Source organism: Mustela erminea, chromosome 3, assembly GCF_009829155.1.
Source record: "Mustela erminea isolate mMusErm1 chromosome 3, mMusErm1.Pri, whole genome shotgun sequence".
NCBI lineage: Eukaryota > Metazoa > Chordata > Mammalia > Carnivora > Mustelidae > Mustela > Mustela erminea.
This window is the reverse complement of record NC_045616.1, coordinates 115,296,164-115,313,045: the sequence shown is the minus strand read 5'-3', so window position 1 is coordinate 115,313,045 and position 16,882 is coordinate 115,296,164. Positions and strand designations below refer to the sequence as shown.

Sequence of the window (16,882 nt, the reverse complement as noted above, 5' to 3'; positions counted from 1 at the left end):
CGCACCCTCTCTGCTTAAAAAAAAAAAAAAAGTAAAATGAGAGCAAAACCAAATTCATGTCTCCTCAATATTATTTATAGGATAATCTTAAAGTCTAGACAGAACCTAGAATTCTTCAGCGATGAAATACAGTCCGCCATTTTAAGGAGTTACTGTGATGCCTGCACACATTGCCAAATCAATCTGTCAGTTAACATCTTAGAAATTCTAGATAAACTTATAAATTCATGATGTGTGAATGTGAATTTCAAGGTTGCAGGCCATGTTAAAGATTTTGCTCAGAAACAATAATATTCCTGCCTCGTCCAAAAATAGTCTGACGATATAAACCCATGCCACACACAAAAGCTAAAGCCAGCACTTCCCATCGTCCAAATGGTATAAATGTATTGTTTTCAATTTAGTGACCTAAGAAGGAACACAACAGATGCATGCTTCTTCAGCCAAGACAAGAATGCCTTCCAAACACGGGAACCCATTATAGAAGATGAAGATCTGTTTGTTTCCTAAACGAACCACACAGTATTGGGATTGTCATTAGCTACTCTAAGGCAACGAAGAATTTAGAAAATCAGAGCCAATGTGTTATTAAGACCAGGCACTGTGGCTTTCAGGCCATATAGATTTCTGAGCTATTTATTTATTTATTATTATTATCACATGTCCCACTGTCCCAGCTGCAACAATCCCAACTCTGCAGGGCCCGTGTAACAAGGCGATAGTATCTGAGAAATAATGAGCGAAGGAATGCTGTTCTTTCTTTCAGAACAATCTCAGGTGCGATCTCATACCGTAAAGGACTAGATCAATACTCCCAGCAGCGAGCCGCTCGATACCCCCTGAATTATTGCTTCATTTTTCTTCTTATTATAGATGAGTTGTGTTATTATTTTCCCCAAATCGATATTTTACAACCTTTTTTATCCGTTTCTCCATAAATTTTGTGATTACTTTAAACTGGGAATTCCGGCACACTAAATAAGATCCCGTATCTGAAAGGGACGGGATGTACTGACATGTTTTTTGTTTTTGTTTTTGTTTGACTCCTTCCAACACAATGCCTTGGTTAAAGGCACATCATAATCAATAGCCAAAGGAACATTTTCACCGAGAAAAGTTTAACATAACCCTGCGCTTGCAAAATGAGAGTGCAAATCCTTTAAAATATCAGCAGCCCAAACCACACAGGGCTGAAAAAACACAAAAGGAGGCTCGATTGATCAGCACTTTGCATCTGAAATTTCATTCCTAATGCTTCTTCTCCCCTCCAGTTAAAGGGCCAATGCAATTCCCTTAAATTGTTTCTCACAAAGGAGATAACTCTGAGCACCTTGGAGAGATTTAATTGGCTTCTATAGCTGTCTCCCGCTAAGTGTTTAAAACATCAGCAAATCAAATCATGTAAACTCATACCCGGTTCGGCTGTCGGTTTGTTCCAAGCTTGATTATTTAGATGTTAACATTAGCAGCGCCTACACTTAACAAAAGAGATCGGGAATAGGACTCTCTCCGTGAGTTCCGGGATGACTTGAGTTAATTCTAAGCTTCCTATGAAATAATGTGTGTTATTTGGCAGGGAATGCTCAGTGGTAACTAAATAATCATTACAGTGCAGCCAGTGGTAATTACATGGTAATTCACATTAACTTCATAATAAGCACTGTATTTTTCACTATATCCATCTGAGAATGAGGCAGAATCATAGTCTTTCATTTCTTTCTAATGCCACCAAAAATAAAAATAAAGTAAAATCACTTTAAGGGCAGGAGGACAAGGAATATAACCCTGACGAGTTAAGCTACAGATTTCATTAAAGAAATACTTAAATCCATTAAGTCTAATTAGACATGACATCCCCGAATTCACAAACAGTAGTTCTAATAAACTCATTAAAAATTTTTGGTGGCTTCTTTAGAAAATGGGAGAATATTATATTATAGGCTGTTATATTACATTAAGGTTTTATAATTTTATATGGGCTCTTCTCTTTTTATGTAAAAGCCCACGAAACTTTATAAGAATAGTTCTGCTTAAATCAATGAGTCTTAAACAACAATGTGCTTCTTGTAACATGCACTTAATAATGCAATAAACTATTCTAAGTAGCATAGAATAAAATGGGAAACACTTCATTCTGATAGGCTAAAAGGTATCAGGATATAGGGACTCAATTCCTTATAGCTTTGCAGGGCACGAGTGACACTCAAATCTCCATTTACATACATGTTATTTAATTCAGGCAATTATGATGTCCTGAAACTGCTCTTCCATTACAGCCTGGACCCATGAAAGGATTCACACCATGAATGCATCATATATAAGTATACGAAAAAGTCTTCTGAGAAGAAAGCAGTGGGAACAACTTTAATTGAATACTTATATTAGTGGATTAAATTAGGTCTGTTTTTAAATGAGCCACCCTTAATTAGCTGCAGTTAGGAAAGTGGAATTAATATATTTTACATTTTACTCTACTCATTACATTTAGCAGCAATGGACATCTGGCCCCTTTTTTGCTTCTCACCAACAATTGAGTGCCTTTTTAGGAAGGTCTGAAGAAAAATCTATTTGAATTCTAACACAAACCCCAAGGAAAGGTTTAGAGCAGGAGCACCTTATATAATCTGGATTTTTTTTTTTTTAATGAACTAAGGTATGCTATTGATACAGTGATACTGTCCTCACTGATTACTGCAGGACACACCTGACAGCAACTCATACATTCATCCATTCATTCATTGTCAGCCAGTCAGAAAGTAGAACAAAACTCCTCACTGTGCCAGGCCCACAGCAGAGATCTCTTCCCAAGCAGGTTTTCATCTTGTCTCTGATTGCTGCCATCTTGCAAATCTCTCTCATTGATCCTCATGATGATGGTTTTGCCTTGCGACCCACGAAGTAGATGATCCCGAAATGCGACAAAGCCTACCACATCTTATCACCTCAAGGACCTCGGGGAACTGAGATTTAAAGTCAGAATGGGAGGGCCCACAGATGCCCCATGGCTAGATGTGAACATTCCCATAAATTTCCAATGGGTGACCATGCCTTCAGGTGGACCCCACCCAAGACCCTTCCTGGTGTATACCTTGAAAAAATGACCCTCTAGTCCTAATGAGGTCTCCCAACAGCCTTCTGGTGTCTGACAGATGTTTCTTCTCACACTAGGCTCTCCCAAAAAGAAAGGCTGAAGGAAATGTCCTTAAATTCCATGACTCTGCTTTGCCAGTGGTGGCAGTGGCACATAACTCTTCTGTGAGACTTTGACATACTTGGAGGTAAAGAAAAGCTCTTTCCTCTTTTGTCAACAGAAAGACAAAGATGTAAGAAAACAGATCAGAACGGTGATGTCTGTGACACTTAAAAAAAAAAAAAAACAAAAAACAAAACGGATCATATATTGGAGGCCCAAGGAATTACACATGGTCTACAATCTCCCCCTTTTCTTGGGACTGTACTCGAAGATTAATGACCTAAAAAAATTTGAAAAGAGACTGCCATGTGACCAGAATGATGTTGGCTGAATGATTTTCATATACGTTCAAAATTGCGGTGCTTTTAAATATTTGCAAGTATGCAAGACAATTCACAAAATAATTAGCAAATCCATTTTTATATGATTTGTTCTGCTTATACATGTAAATCAATCATGTATTGGTTTGGAAAAGCCTCCTTTTTATGCAGAGCCTTAGCTGCCTCCTCGACAAAATCGGAAAAATTGGCCCAGGCTATTTCTGAGGGACTTTCTTTCTCTAAAATTCAGACTTATAGGAATCTGTTCTCTCAAATCCTTTTTTGGTAAGATCCACCACTAATTGAGTGCTTACTAGATGCCATGCACTCTGCTAAGCTTTTCATATGCATCATTTATTTGAATCCTTGCAGCAATCCTAAGAGATATGATCCCCATTTTACAAAGCAGAAAAGGAGCCTCAGATTTATTAAGAAACCAGCTAGAAATCAACTGAGCCAGGATTCAAACAGGGATCTGTCTTGACTCCTGAGACCTGTAGTCCTACAGTTTCTTTACAACCAAATGAGCCTAAGGGGAATACACATGGTGTAGAGATCAGCTCTTGACTAACCTGTCAAAGAAAAGGACTCTGGTATAAAGATCTACTACTAGCTAAGTGACTTAAATGAGTCTTTTAAACTCTGTAAGCCCAGTTATCCTCATCTATGAAGAAGTCAACAACTTGGGTTAACTAGGTCATCTTTAAGGCTCACATACCAAAAATTTATAGCCAGTTTCTCAGCCATTCCTTCATAGGTTCTTCCATTCATTGATCTAACTAATATTTATTGAGTTTCCCCACTCTTGCTACGTACAGTACTAGGCACTAGTATAGACGGACAAGGATCCTGCCTTCATGGAGTTTATATCCTAGTGAGAGACACAGACTATACACAAGTAAACAAAGACATAATCCATATCATATCAGCTGATGGTAAATGCTACATATAAAATACATGTAATTAATGTGTCAGTACCAGAATGGCAGTCTAAAACTCTAGAAGCCCCCAATCTAATTAGTGAATTATGTCCATAGAAAGCTTGAAAAGAGAGAGAGAAAAGAAAAAATGGAGTAAAAGTAGTATGAGTCCATATTGTAGATGTAAAAAGATGAGATACCTTATAGTATAACCAATCATTAGGAGTAATAGGAATCTGATATCAGCTCTATCACCAAGTGACCTAAATGACTTTAAATATACAACTTCACCTCCCTCTAAACCCCAGTTTTCACAGTGACAATGAAGCTAAAAATACCTGTTCTTCCTACCTCACAGGTTAACAGAAAAGAATTGAATGGAAAAGGCTTGGTCAACTGTAAAAACTGCACTGAAGTTAAATTGACTTAATTACATAGACATAAGACAAAGCTGAGACATGCAGGGGCTCAGGAGCCCAGACTAACTTGTATTTCTGCCTTGACATAGAACTTTCTGACAAGTCACATAATTTTTTAGCTTTGGTGTTAATAATTTTATAAATTTAATTTTCAAGCTTTTAGATGAGATTCCTGTGTCTTCTGAGCTAGCCAATGCAAATGATTCATTTTTCTAGTCTTGAAGAAACTGGAGAGATACAGATGTATAACCTCGCTCAGAACAGATCCCCCAGGGACTTTCTGGGACCCAAACCTTCCAATAACCTCAAAGAGGCAGCTGTGTCTCACTGAGTATTTTAATAATCAGTTAACACTACAAGGGAACAACATACATATGTAGAACCACTTGGATGGCCTTATTCCTTGCAGATATTTAAATGTGAATCTATTTTTGGCATTAAACAAAGATCTAAGTTAACTTCCCATTAACTGGATGGTGGGACTTCTGGACCGAAACCGGGAAGCTAATCCCAGGTGGCTCTGCCAAGCTGGTCAGGTCTTCCACCCAAGATGTAAAGAAGTGAACCCCTGTTAACATTAACAGGAAAGAGATGAACATTGACATTTGGAGGCTGAAAAGCCAAGGACACAAGGAGAGTCTGCTTTCCTGTCGCTGTTTCTGCCTTCAATTTAGGGAGCCCCAGCTTCTGGCTGCCCCCTCACCACTGACAAGTTTGGGCAGAGATTCTTCGACCTGAAAGGAATGGGATGGTCTCCACCTGCACATTCAGGACCTTCAATAATAGGAGGCCCACTCAGAAGGCTGCACAAATCAGACATACTGTGGGGTTTGGTACTTAATCTATATCCAAGAACCACACATGACATATGACCCACCAACGGGAAAGGGCTGAAATAGGCGGAGAGAACATGCCTCTCAAAAAATAATTCTCTTGGGGGGCGCCTGGGTGGCTCAGTGGGTTAAGCCTCTGCCTTCAGCTCAGTGGGTTAAGCCTCTGCCTTCAGCTTGTGATCTCTGTCTGTCAAATAAATAAAATCTTTAAAAAAAAATAATAATTCTCTTGGGATGGATTTCAGTATTTTTATTTTTTTTGAAGATTTTATTTATTTATCTGATAGAGATCACAAGTAGGCAGAGAGAGAGGAGGAAGCAGGATCCCTGCTGAGCCGAGAGCCCGATGCGGGGCTCGATCCCAGGACCCTGAGATCATGACCTGAGCCGAAGGCAGAGTCTTTAACGCACTGAGCCACCCAGGCACCCCTGGGATATTTTTTTTTAAGATTATTTATTTATTTATTTGACACAGAGAGAGAAAGATCACTAGTAGGCAGAGACACAGGCAGAGAGAGAGGAAGGGAAGCAGGCTCTCTGCTGAGCAGAGAGCCCAATGCAGGGCTCGATCCTCGCTCCCAGGACCCTGGAATCATGACCTGAGCCGAAGGCAGGGGCTTTAACCCACTGAGCCACCCAGGCGCCCCAAATATGAAGGGATTTAAATCTCTCTGGTTTTCACAAAAACAAACAAAAATGCTGATGTCTAAGTCTGAATAAAAGTGTAATCCTCAAAGTGGAAGGAGTTGTATTTGTAAATGTTGTAAATTATGTGTGTGATTTCAAATATGCATGTGTCACTAAATTAATGTGTGAAATATTATTAGTAGACATTTGATAATTCATTTGTATCTACAAATATGTACACAGTTCACTTATTCCTAAAACTGAAAAACTTTATGTTCGGAAAATGGGGGAATGCCTTATATTCAAGACCATGTTCTACTCTGACACAAACACTGTTAAAAGTCCTATGGAAGAAAAGATGTGGCTATCCAACAGTAGGGAATGACTAAGTAAATTATGATGCAGCCACAAAAGGGACTATTGTATATCTGATAAAATGCACTTAGGAAGAATCGGAATTAGCAGAGGAAATTTTTTTTTACCATTTAAATTAAAAGAAGGATGCAAAATTATATAAACATCTTGTGATATACTGATAAAAATTCATAAGAGTAACACAAAGATATTAGAAAACTAAAAAGTATTAATACTGATTATTTCTGAGGGGTGGGATAATGGATCTCTTCATACTTTCTGTGTTGATAAAATTTTCTGTATAAGTATGCATTACATTCATAATGATGTAAAAACAATACAACTTGTTTAAAACATGAAAGGCTTCCTTTTTCTGTCTCTCTTTAAAAAAAAAAAAAAAAGAGGGGTGGGTGCATGGATGGCTCAGTTAGTTGAATCAATGGTGAGATTGAACCCTATATGGGGTTTCAGGCTCAATAGGGAGTCTGCTTGGGATTCTCTCCCTCTCCCTCTATCCTCCTCCCCACTCTCTCTCTCTCTCTCTCTCTCTCTCTCTCAAAAAAAAAAAAAGTATGTATAGAAAAAATATATATATATCTATATGGCTTCAGTTCCTATCAGACCTCACATGTCCTAGCAATACCTACCGTCTCCCATCACCAACAATCAAATTTGAGGGGATCACATAATTCCAAAAATGAATGAGCTGAAGTAGCAGCCCAGGAGGTTAATTGCCATGCAGGCTCTGGTTTCCCTTGACCAGGGTCCAAATCCTGGCTCCTCCTTTCATCAACTACATTACCCTGGGGAAGTCACTTTATCTCTCTAAGTTTTCTTATAAAATGGGCTAATAATAGAGCCGGGCTCATGCAGATTCTCAGGGCGGGGAATGTTTTACTTTTCAGTAACACAGAGAGGAAGAAGATTGAAAGAGACAACAGTGCTAAAAAAAAAAAAAAAAAAAAAAATGTGGAAAAGGAGGGGATGATAAGATAAAACTGAAGAAAGGTTGTCAGAAGGGTGAAAAGCCAGCAGTGAGAAAAGAGAAAAGAAGAATTCAAAACTCTAGCAAGGAATGCTGCTATCCTGGGGAGGGGGGCTGCTGGGAGGGACCTCAATTTCCTACACAACTGTCATTATTTTGGACTTGATTCAACTTCAGAAATGTTAAGCCTCTTACATAAGTTCCCATTTTTAGTATGGAAAGTATGGTACTGCTTCATAGGGCAAGGGGGCAAATTTATGGAACTCATAAACCCGCAAGTTGAGTTTAAGTGGAAAACACACAGCTCCACATTCTGTAGTTGAATGAGCCTCGGGGAGCTGGAACCAACCTCTGAGACATCAGGCCCCCCAAGATATGAGGCCTTTGGAGCAATGTACATACTCATTTGGGGTTGGCTGGTGGGTCTCAACCGATGTGTACACCAGGGGCGCCTGGGTGGCTCAGTGGGTTAAGCCGCTGCCTTTGGCTCAGGTCATGATCTCAGGGTCCGATGTGTACACCAAAGAATGCAGTTATAGGACTACTGATCTGTGCTGGGGGTTTTCAGGAAAAAAAGAGCCCACCAGAACCCAAATTCAAGGTATCTACGCTACAACAAGATAAGATTATGGAATAAGATTCTACCAAGAGTCTACCAAGATGTGGAATGATTATGAAAGGCTAAAAGTTGTTTTTAAATTTATATCACCTATGTTTTCTTACACATGTTTCCTCCATATTGCTAAGTGAAGAAATGAATCATGCACTATGATGTAAGGTCTCACCCTATTTTGATGATGAGGCAGATATATGCATACGAAGAAGAAAGATATAGGCCATTAAAAATATTAACCGCTAATACTTACTGAGTATTTAATGTTTAAAAAACTGGTAGAAGTATGAGCGACTTTAATATTATTTTAATAATTTTTCAATTAATATTTCTGAAATTATCTGAAATCACTAGGTACTACGTTGTAATAAAGAAAAAAAACAAGCTTGAATGCTCTAGCAAACCCCATATCACTTAATTAACAAGGAACAGAAGACTAGCACCCACACCACTGTAAACATGGGCAAAAAAAACAAAAACAAAAACAAAACAAAACAAAAAACAGAAAATAACCCTCTACCAAACATTTGGAATAAGCCTTAGAAAAGGAGAAAAAGAAAAAAATTTAATTTTGTTACCCACTCCACCACACCTCCCCCGCCAAGGATGTTAGAGAAACTTACAACATATACAGTTAAAAACCTGAAAGGTTAATTTATCATGATGCTGGATAAAAACAAAAACAAAAGCCTTGAAGACCTCCAAATAGTTTATTGGCTTTGAAAACCAAATCATGTTATATCATGCTAAATAGATTAGAGGTTCAAGACTCTCTAGTGTTGCATTATGTTGGCAAGAATACATATAAAACTCCGTCCCTACCTTTATTGTTAATAGCTTTCTAATCCCTGACCAGAAATTTATAGTTTAGAAATGGCCACACATCTTAAAGATTAAAGCCATGTGACAAATAGTTCATGTCCCTTAATAACCAAATCACATGCCTTAGATTGGGGCAGCTTATCTGCCTTTTCCTTCTATATGGTTTCTTTGGTAGGAAATACTTTATATCCCTATTACATGAATGATGAATGGGGCCGTTGGTTATGGTCTGTTATTTGCCTGGCTGTAGTCAATATGTTTTCTTTGGACAGGGATTTCTGTGATTTATCTCTCTCCCGGCCTTATCACTTATTAACTCCGGGTAGACAGGAAAAAGCCAAGGTTGTATATAAGGCCTAGTGGCCATTTAGACTTCTAATGTCAGTGAAAATATCCCTTTTAATGATCCTGTTACACTAGCTACTCAAGTCCTGATTACACTCCACTCCAAATAGGAAATAAAGGTCATATTTCTTGGAAAGTATGTACATAAAATATGCAAAATAATATGCTTCCTTCATACCAGCTTTATTCTTCGCAGAAACGGCTTTCATTTTATAGATGTCACAGAAGTACAATGGGTACTTCTAGTGATTCTTGTTGCCGTTGTCCCTGTTATGGCACCAAGAGTGTTTAACTTTACGAATACCAGAGGGTTCGGGATCACCAGTCACATCAGCATACATCAGATCAGGGGCAATCACGTTTTGTGAAAAAGCTCCCTTCTGCTGAGGAGAAGAGGTTTGGGATTTGCCCTCTGGATCACAAAAGCAAAAAGAATAAATATTCTCTCTGCCTTGAATTCTTTTCTTTGTATGTGAATGTCTCATTTAGAGTAATATTCAAGACATGTGGACAGGAGCAGCCTGTTAATTTTTCTTTCTTCTTGAATCTTTTCCAATTAGGACACTGTGAAGGCAGAACTGCTAGTCCGGTGTTCATGACACAGCCCTCTCTCAGGGCTGAGAGAGTGAAAACAATCTGATAGAAGAGAAAACACACTCATGCCTTCCTTTCCCTGATTCTCCCTGAGTCTGCCTAGGCCTGTCTTCCTAACAATTAACATATGTGTAGAAATTACCCTTTGCAGAACATTTTTATACCCATTCTTTCTTTCAGATACTCATAAGACCCTGGGGATGCCCAGAGGAGGAATGGCCCCTTCATCCATTAGGTGGAAGAAGCCAAAATCCTGCTAGCCTTAAGCCCTCTCTCTCCTCACCCTTGTGTCCAACCCAGCTCCAGGACCAGTCTACTTCCTCTTCAATGCCTCTTGAATTCTCTCACTTCATTCCATCTCCACCCATTATCACCTGAATTAAAGTCATCAAATCCCTCTCCCAGACTACTGCAGTGACCTCTTAACAGGTCTTCCAATATCCATTCTGGGTTTCTATGTGCCATCCAGCCAGAGATTTTTGCTTTTGTTTTTTCAAGACGCAGATCTAGTCATGTCCATTGTCCTCTCAGATGCTTCAAGGACTGCCCATTGTTCTGAAGATGACAACTTAACTCCTCCGCATGGCTTATAAGACTGCACAAGCTTGCCCCTCCCACTTCTCCAGCCTTCTCTGTCATTGTTCTCCTCTCTCTTAATCTGGCAGCCTCACTAGAATTTTTCCAGCCTTCCAAGATGCCACATTTGCTCCCATTCAATGCTTTCTTACATGTCCTCTATGCTGGAACACTCACTCTCTTTCCCCAACCTCTCCCACTCTCCACCTACCGTCAGGTTAACTCTTAATCATCCTTCAAACCTCAGCTCATCTTTTTCTGAGGAAAAATATCTCTAACTGACCAGTTTGGGTACCTTTTTAAAATATGCTTATTAGAACTCAGTTCCTACCTTTTTGGACACTTAACTAAATTTGAAATAGTAAACTTAGAAATGTTGACATTCCCTCCTAGACCATAAGGTCAATGAGAATAGAGATCATGTCTTGTTTGGCTCAGTGCTGTTTTAGAATATTGGCCAAACTGGTTTAGAACATTGCCTAGAATAGAACAGGCAATTCAAAAATATTTATAAGCTAAATGAATGAACAGAAAGAATCACTATAATTAGAACACAGATCTTTGATTCCTACTCTACTGATTAGAAAGAAATAACTTCTTTAATCATGATGAAAGCTGACATGTATTTAATGTCAACCCAAATTTGCTCTAATGATTTTCGAAAGAAACACTATCTGCTTCTCTCTTTTTGAGTTTACTTTTAAGGAGCACTCACACTGTACCAGGTACGATCAGCACTGCATTACCTACATTGATCCATTTACTTCTTAGATAAAGGTACTATTAAAATATTCCCATTTTACAGGCAAAAAAATGAAGAACATTTATGATACAGATCCAACCCTTTTTTCTTTAACAGAAACCCCAATACTGTGTTCTCCTGTGTGTAAAACTTCAAGTGAAAGGGAACAGATTCTTAATTAACAGCTCTTATTTACATTCCATGTCATCTAGAGCACAAAAATCAATGAGGATCCATTGATCCTGGGCAATATGTCAATCAATTATTAGAGAACATCCATTGCAAGTAAGATACTGGGTCATGTTGCTTCAACACAGTGTACGAAATAGTATAAGATCAGGGAAGGAGGACTCTTTCCTTCCAGAGCTTGTGGACTTTTTTGTGATTTGTGTACCTAGGAACAGAACAAGAGATCTAAAGGCAAAGGAAGTGAAGGACAAATGAATGGCTTAAGCACATGCAACAAAAGACATCCAAGGATACGAACTCTTCTAGTCAATCCAGATGAGCCATAGGGGACATCAAAGTTGCCTAGTGTAATTGGCTCATTTTACATGGAAATAACTAGAATGTGGACCATGGGAGCAACGTGTCCCAGTCAGCAGCAGAGCTGGGGCTACCGGGCCTCCTTGTTCCCAGTCCAGTGCTCTGTCCACTATACTAAAGTGGCCAGAAAACACTTCAGAAGGGCAACAGAGTTTGAGCCTGATCTTACAGGGGAATTACCATGTCCTGCATTGCTAAATACAAAGTGAGCCCGAGGCCTAATGAGGAGACTGGTTTGAGTGATGCTGAGAGCACAAGAAGCCATGAAGTTGGCCCAGCATGGGGGCTGGGCCACATATCACATACACAGGGCAGAAGGGGAAGCTTTCTATGCAGGGTAATACCATGACAGTGGCTTTTCCGAAACCTAACCCGATGATTATTAGTGTGGGAAGAGGCTAACAAATATGAGAGTCATTAGGTATGAACACTTTACTTTCCCTTACAACCGATGACTTTGTTTATCCCCAGGGTGGCAGCCTTCATTTCTGGAGAAGGTTTTCAAGAACTAGAAACAGAGCCTTCTGGCCTTGAAACTTTTGAACCTGGAATTAAAGTGATTACATCTTAACCACCTTTGTTGAGGAGGCTAGTGATGGACCTACCCATGTTACCATGGCCTCCAGAGGAAGAGCTGGAATTTGAATGGAAACAAGAAGAAACGTGTGTGTTTTTCCTGAAAAATCAGTGCCAGAGAACTTTATAAATCAGGGCTGCCTTATTAAAATATTCGTTGTTTGAGGCTATTCTTGAGAAAGTATTTGTTATATCAAAATTGTTATATTCATATTTATTAATCTCTTTTTCTTGCTACCTTATTCATACTTTGCTATTTTTATTTGTGGTTGATTGCTGTTACTGGTTTCTTTTATTTATGGATGTCTACTGTTTTATTATTAAAATCCTAAAGGACCTCTCTTAGACCTCTAGGAAATGATGGTGAAGATAAACAATACACGTAAAATATTTACACCATGGCAGGGACTCAGCAAGAAATGAATGAATTAATGTAATAACAATGGCCATCATCTATCAATAGAAACTACTAGTATCTGGCTGGTGCTCATACTAGCTCATGAAAAGTGCTTTACATATATTTCCCTGATACTAAAACAAACCCTGGATTATTCCCTTGCAAAGAATAGGCAACTGTGGTTCAAAGCCATCACATGATGTCCCCAAAATAACCTCCATAGTGAGTGGTAGAGCTAAGTGTTCCAACTACCCCCTTCTAGTCTTGAACCCAAGCCCTTCATCACTAGGTCATTTTGTCTCCTTGGGAGTGAGAGAGGAAAGAATGGGAGGAGAAAAGAAAAGGTGGGGAGATGGAGAGAAAAAAAAAAAAGGAAGGAGAAGAAAATAAACAGGGAGAAAAAAGGAAAACTTGAAAGACATGGTGCATCAAGTCCCATAGAGTACATTCAGCCAAGGTGACCCCTCCTACATGCAAAGCTGTCTTGGGCATGAGGTACACACAGGAAGTATTTCCAGGAAGATTTTTCATTTCAAAGTTAATTCTGAGACTAACATACAGAAATTGGAGTTAGTTTTTCCACAAGGGCGGGAAATTTGGTGAAAAATCCTTAGAACAGTGGAACTTGGTGACAGAATGATCTGAGAAGTGACCTAACCACATTCACTGGGGCTTTCCCCAGCTTGACGGAGAGCAGGCATCCATAGCTCTCCATGCCCACCTGAGCTAGTCAGACACCGTCCTGGTGGCTTACTCTCCCCGTCACAGTTTCTCCAAAGATGTCAACCTTCCCAGTGGAGAAAGAATAGTGATGAGGCAAAACTGGATTTGGCCACTTCTCATCAGGGAAACCAATTCTAGAAGTTAGAAAAAGCATCTTAAAGGCTTCTTAGAGTCCTTTATCAGCTCTTGAGGTTGCTTAAAGCTTCGCAGGAGAGATTACAATTCTAAAAGATCCAAGTCCCTTAAAGATGTGGCAACAGCAGGAAAACAAGCTGGGAGAAGAATAAAGGAATTGGGGAGACCTTTTTCCATGGCACTGGGGGGTTATGGTGGATTTACTTCCTATAGGACTGATGGACCAGACCCCAGAAGAGGGCTTTGAAAACAGTCCTGTCATTAGAAAGGGGTTTTGTTTCCTTCTATCAGGAAACATTATTTAAAATTTAAACTCAGCTTTGTCCGGAATTTACAGAAGAATAACAGGACACAATAAGCAGGATCTGGGAAGTACTATTTGTTCTGATCAAGTTGGGATTCACTTTGCTCCCTCACAGACTGGGCGAACCCAGAGACCTGCACATCTGGCGGCTGAGAATTCCCTGTGTCCCCCATCTGAAGAATCGATGATGGAGAGCAGCGTTCCCACTCCTCACAAGTGGAGCCAGCTTGCAGGCAATCTGTGTTTAGTCAAATTCTTTCCTCCCGTCCCAAAAAGTCTGCCTTTATTTGCATAGATTAGGCCATGCTGTTCCTGTCTCAGTTTTTTTTTTTTTTTTTTTAACAAGTATGGATTTTTTAGAGACTTCTACATGCACACACCCAAACTCCCTCACACACTCAGCAAACTGCAACAGTGCTTAAACTGGGGTTGTGAGTTTTCAGTCCCTGGATATCCCCCTCCCCCGCCTTTTTTTTTTAAGGGAAAAATTCCAAGTGACATTCCACTAAGAAACAAGACGTTGGCTCAGCCCGTCCAGAAAATCAAGCTTCACATCTTGAAGTGCTATGGAAGTTAAAGAAAATGAAGTGGGATCTTTTGTGGGTTGACAGAAAAGGATGGCTGCACGTTCACTATGGCCTGAAGGGTTGTTTGGATATAAAGAACAGAAAGGTTTTATGACCATCTCTGCCTTGGTTGGTCAGTGGTGACAAGCATAGAGGTAAACTGAGTAAATCAGGAGCACCCACCAGCTGTGAACAAGTGATCCTAGGTAGGGGCATTCAATGCTAATTAAGAGGCCACGTGTAGCTGACAAATTAACAGAGATTCCCCTACATTAGAAATGAGGTAATGTCCCAGCAAGCTAACAGGTAACTCCATCAGTGGAGAAGTTTCTGTGCTAATTTCTTCAAAATTTTCTTTCTCCAATGCGGAGGGAAGTTAAACTCTCCTAGAATGCTTAATAGAGTACGTCTTCTTGTCTGTTTCCCACAGTTTAAGGCAAGATCAAAAGAAGCATGTTCTCAGACTTTAAATTTCCCACACACGTACACACGTGCATCACACCCAGGATTTCTCTTTCATAGTCCTAACTATTTTACTGGACTTGCAAATCCATCACTTTTTACCTTGGATCCTAATTCCTGTATGATACAGGTTTTTCAAGACGTTATTTCTTAAATTGAAAACAATTTTTTTTAGTGGTTAAAAAAATTCCAAATCATAATGGGTCCCTAGCTATTTTCTTTTGAGAACTTAAGTAATTTAGTGGGGATGATTTTTTTTTTTTTTAAACTTTTACGGCCAGGTGGCTCAAGGGGATATTTTGTTGAACACTGATTAAAAATAATTTCTTCTAAATGAGACCTGACCACAAAATGGAACCATTAATGGGCAGGGATGTTGTCACCAAAGCGGAATCATGCCTGATTACCTCCTGTACCTCCCACCACACCGGCATTTTCTTCTTCTTCTTTTTCTTCTCCTTTTTCTTGTTCTTAATAGCAGAGTAAATAAGCAGCCAGCAAAGCCTAAATGTTTTTGGCCAAAAACAGAGTCCAAACTCCTCAGAGAAAACATTTGGCCTCTGTGGTTTTGTAATATGTTCCAGAACACCGAGTTCAGTGAGGAACATTGTGAAAAACTCCCATCCATTGGAATGATGGTGGGGAATGTTACAGTATCAGAAGTTTCAATTGGTCCTTTTCCTGCAAGCCCATAATGAGGCTTGTAAAAAAAAAAAAAAAAAAAAATAGTGCTATGTGGAAGTTCTCATGGGAAAAATGAATGGCAAGAAATCCTAGCTTTAAAAGAAACAGCTAATCTGCTAGTTTGATTGTTCTTCAAAACTTACGCTGAACCAATGAGCCTAATTAAAAACACTTGGCCTACTTCTATAAAGCATCATAGCTTTCTCTATGCTTCGTTTGTATACACCACAAAACTCCAGATAGACTATTATTTTTTCAAGTGCTCACTAACAAAGTGCTGACTTTGTTGGGATGGCTGAGCTAATTTCTTGAACTCAGTGTGAAACCTTAGCTAAACAAAATTGTGGTAATTTTCCTTAATTTGTAAAAGTGATTGGAGTGCAAACAAAATTTTCCTCTTGGGTCAATCCTATAATTTTCAATTAACTAAAACTAATCGTCAGGCAGGCACCAAACCTGCATTTTGTTTAAAGGGCTGGGAGGCATTTCCAAGGGTCAGAATACATTAGTTGTTTTTATAATTTTGAGAGAGAAGGAGAGAGAGAGAGAGAGAGAGAGATTGAGACGAACAAGCATGGTTGGTTTTGTTCCTGGTATTAAAATACAAAAAGGAAAGATGCTTTGAGGTAAAATGTCACAGCAAAACAAAATCTGTCCATTTAATTGTATGGCTATAATTAGGATGTGTTAAGAGAGTTCTCTCTTCACTGCTCTGGATCTTCTTCGTGTGGAAGAAACCTACACTCCATACTTAGTCAGGCCCTGTGGTCCTCTATTGAATGAAGAAGGAAACGTGGGACGAGTTCTTGGAGACAGTTACCTGGGGATGACAGTCGTAAGCAGAGGGCCTAGAATGTCACTACTCCCAGTGAGGCCCATGGACCAAGATCACAGTCTCCCCTGGGAGTGTGTTAGAAAGGCAGCATCTCTGGTTCCACCCAGGACTACTGAATCAGAATCTGATTTATAGAAAGATCCGTGGGTGTTTCGGTTAGCACATTACAATCAGAGGATCTCCTGACATACACAACGGACGCTTGGGCTGCGTGCTTGCATTTCCACGGGGAACCTGCCTGGTTCTCTCCATCTGATGGGGTGGTCAATTTGCCTCCACTCTGCAACCCTACCTTCTTACCACAAGGCAGA

The 16,882-nt window shown here is 39.5% G+C and overlaps 1 protein-coding gene across 7 annotated transcripts in view; it reads right to left on the bottom strand.

The window, feature by feature from the left end:
- The window catches only part of EBF1 (EBF transcription factor 1), a 387,792-nt gene that overhangs the window by 64,250 nt on the left and 306,660 nt on the right, over positions 1 to 16,882 (bottom strand). The window lies entirely within an intron of this gene.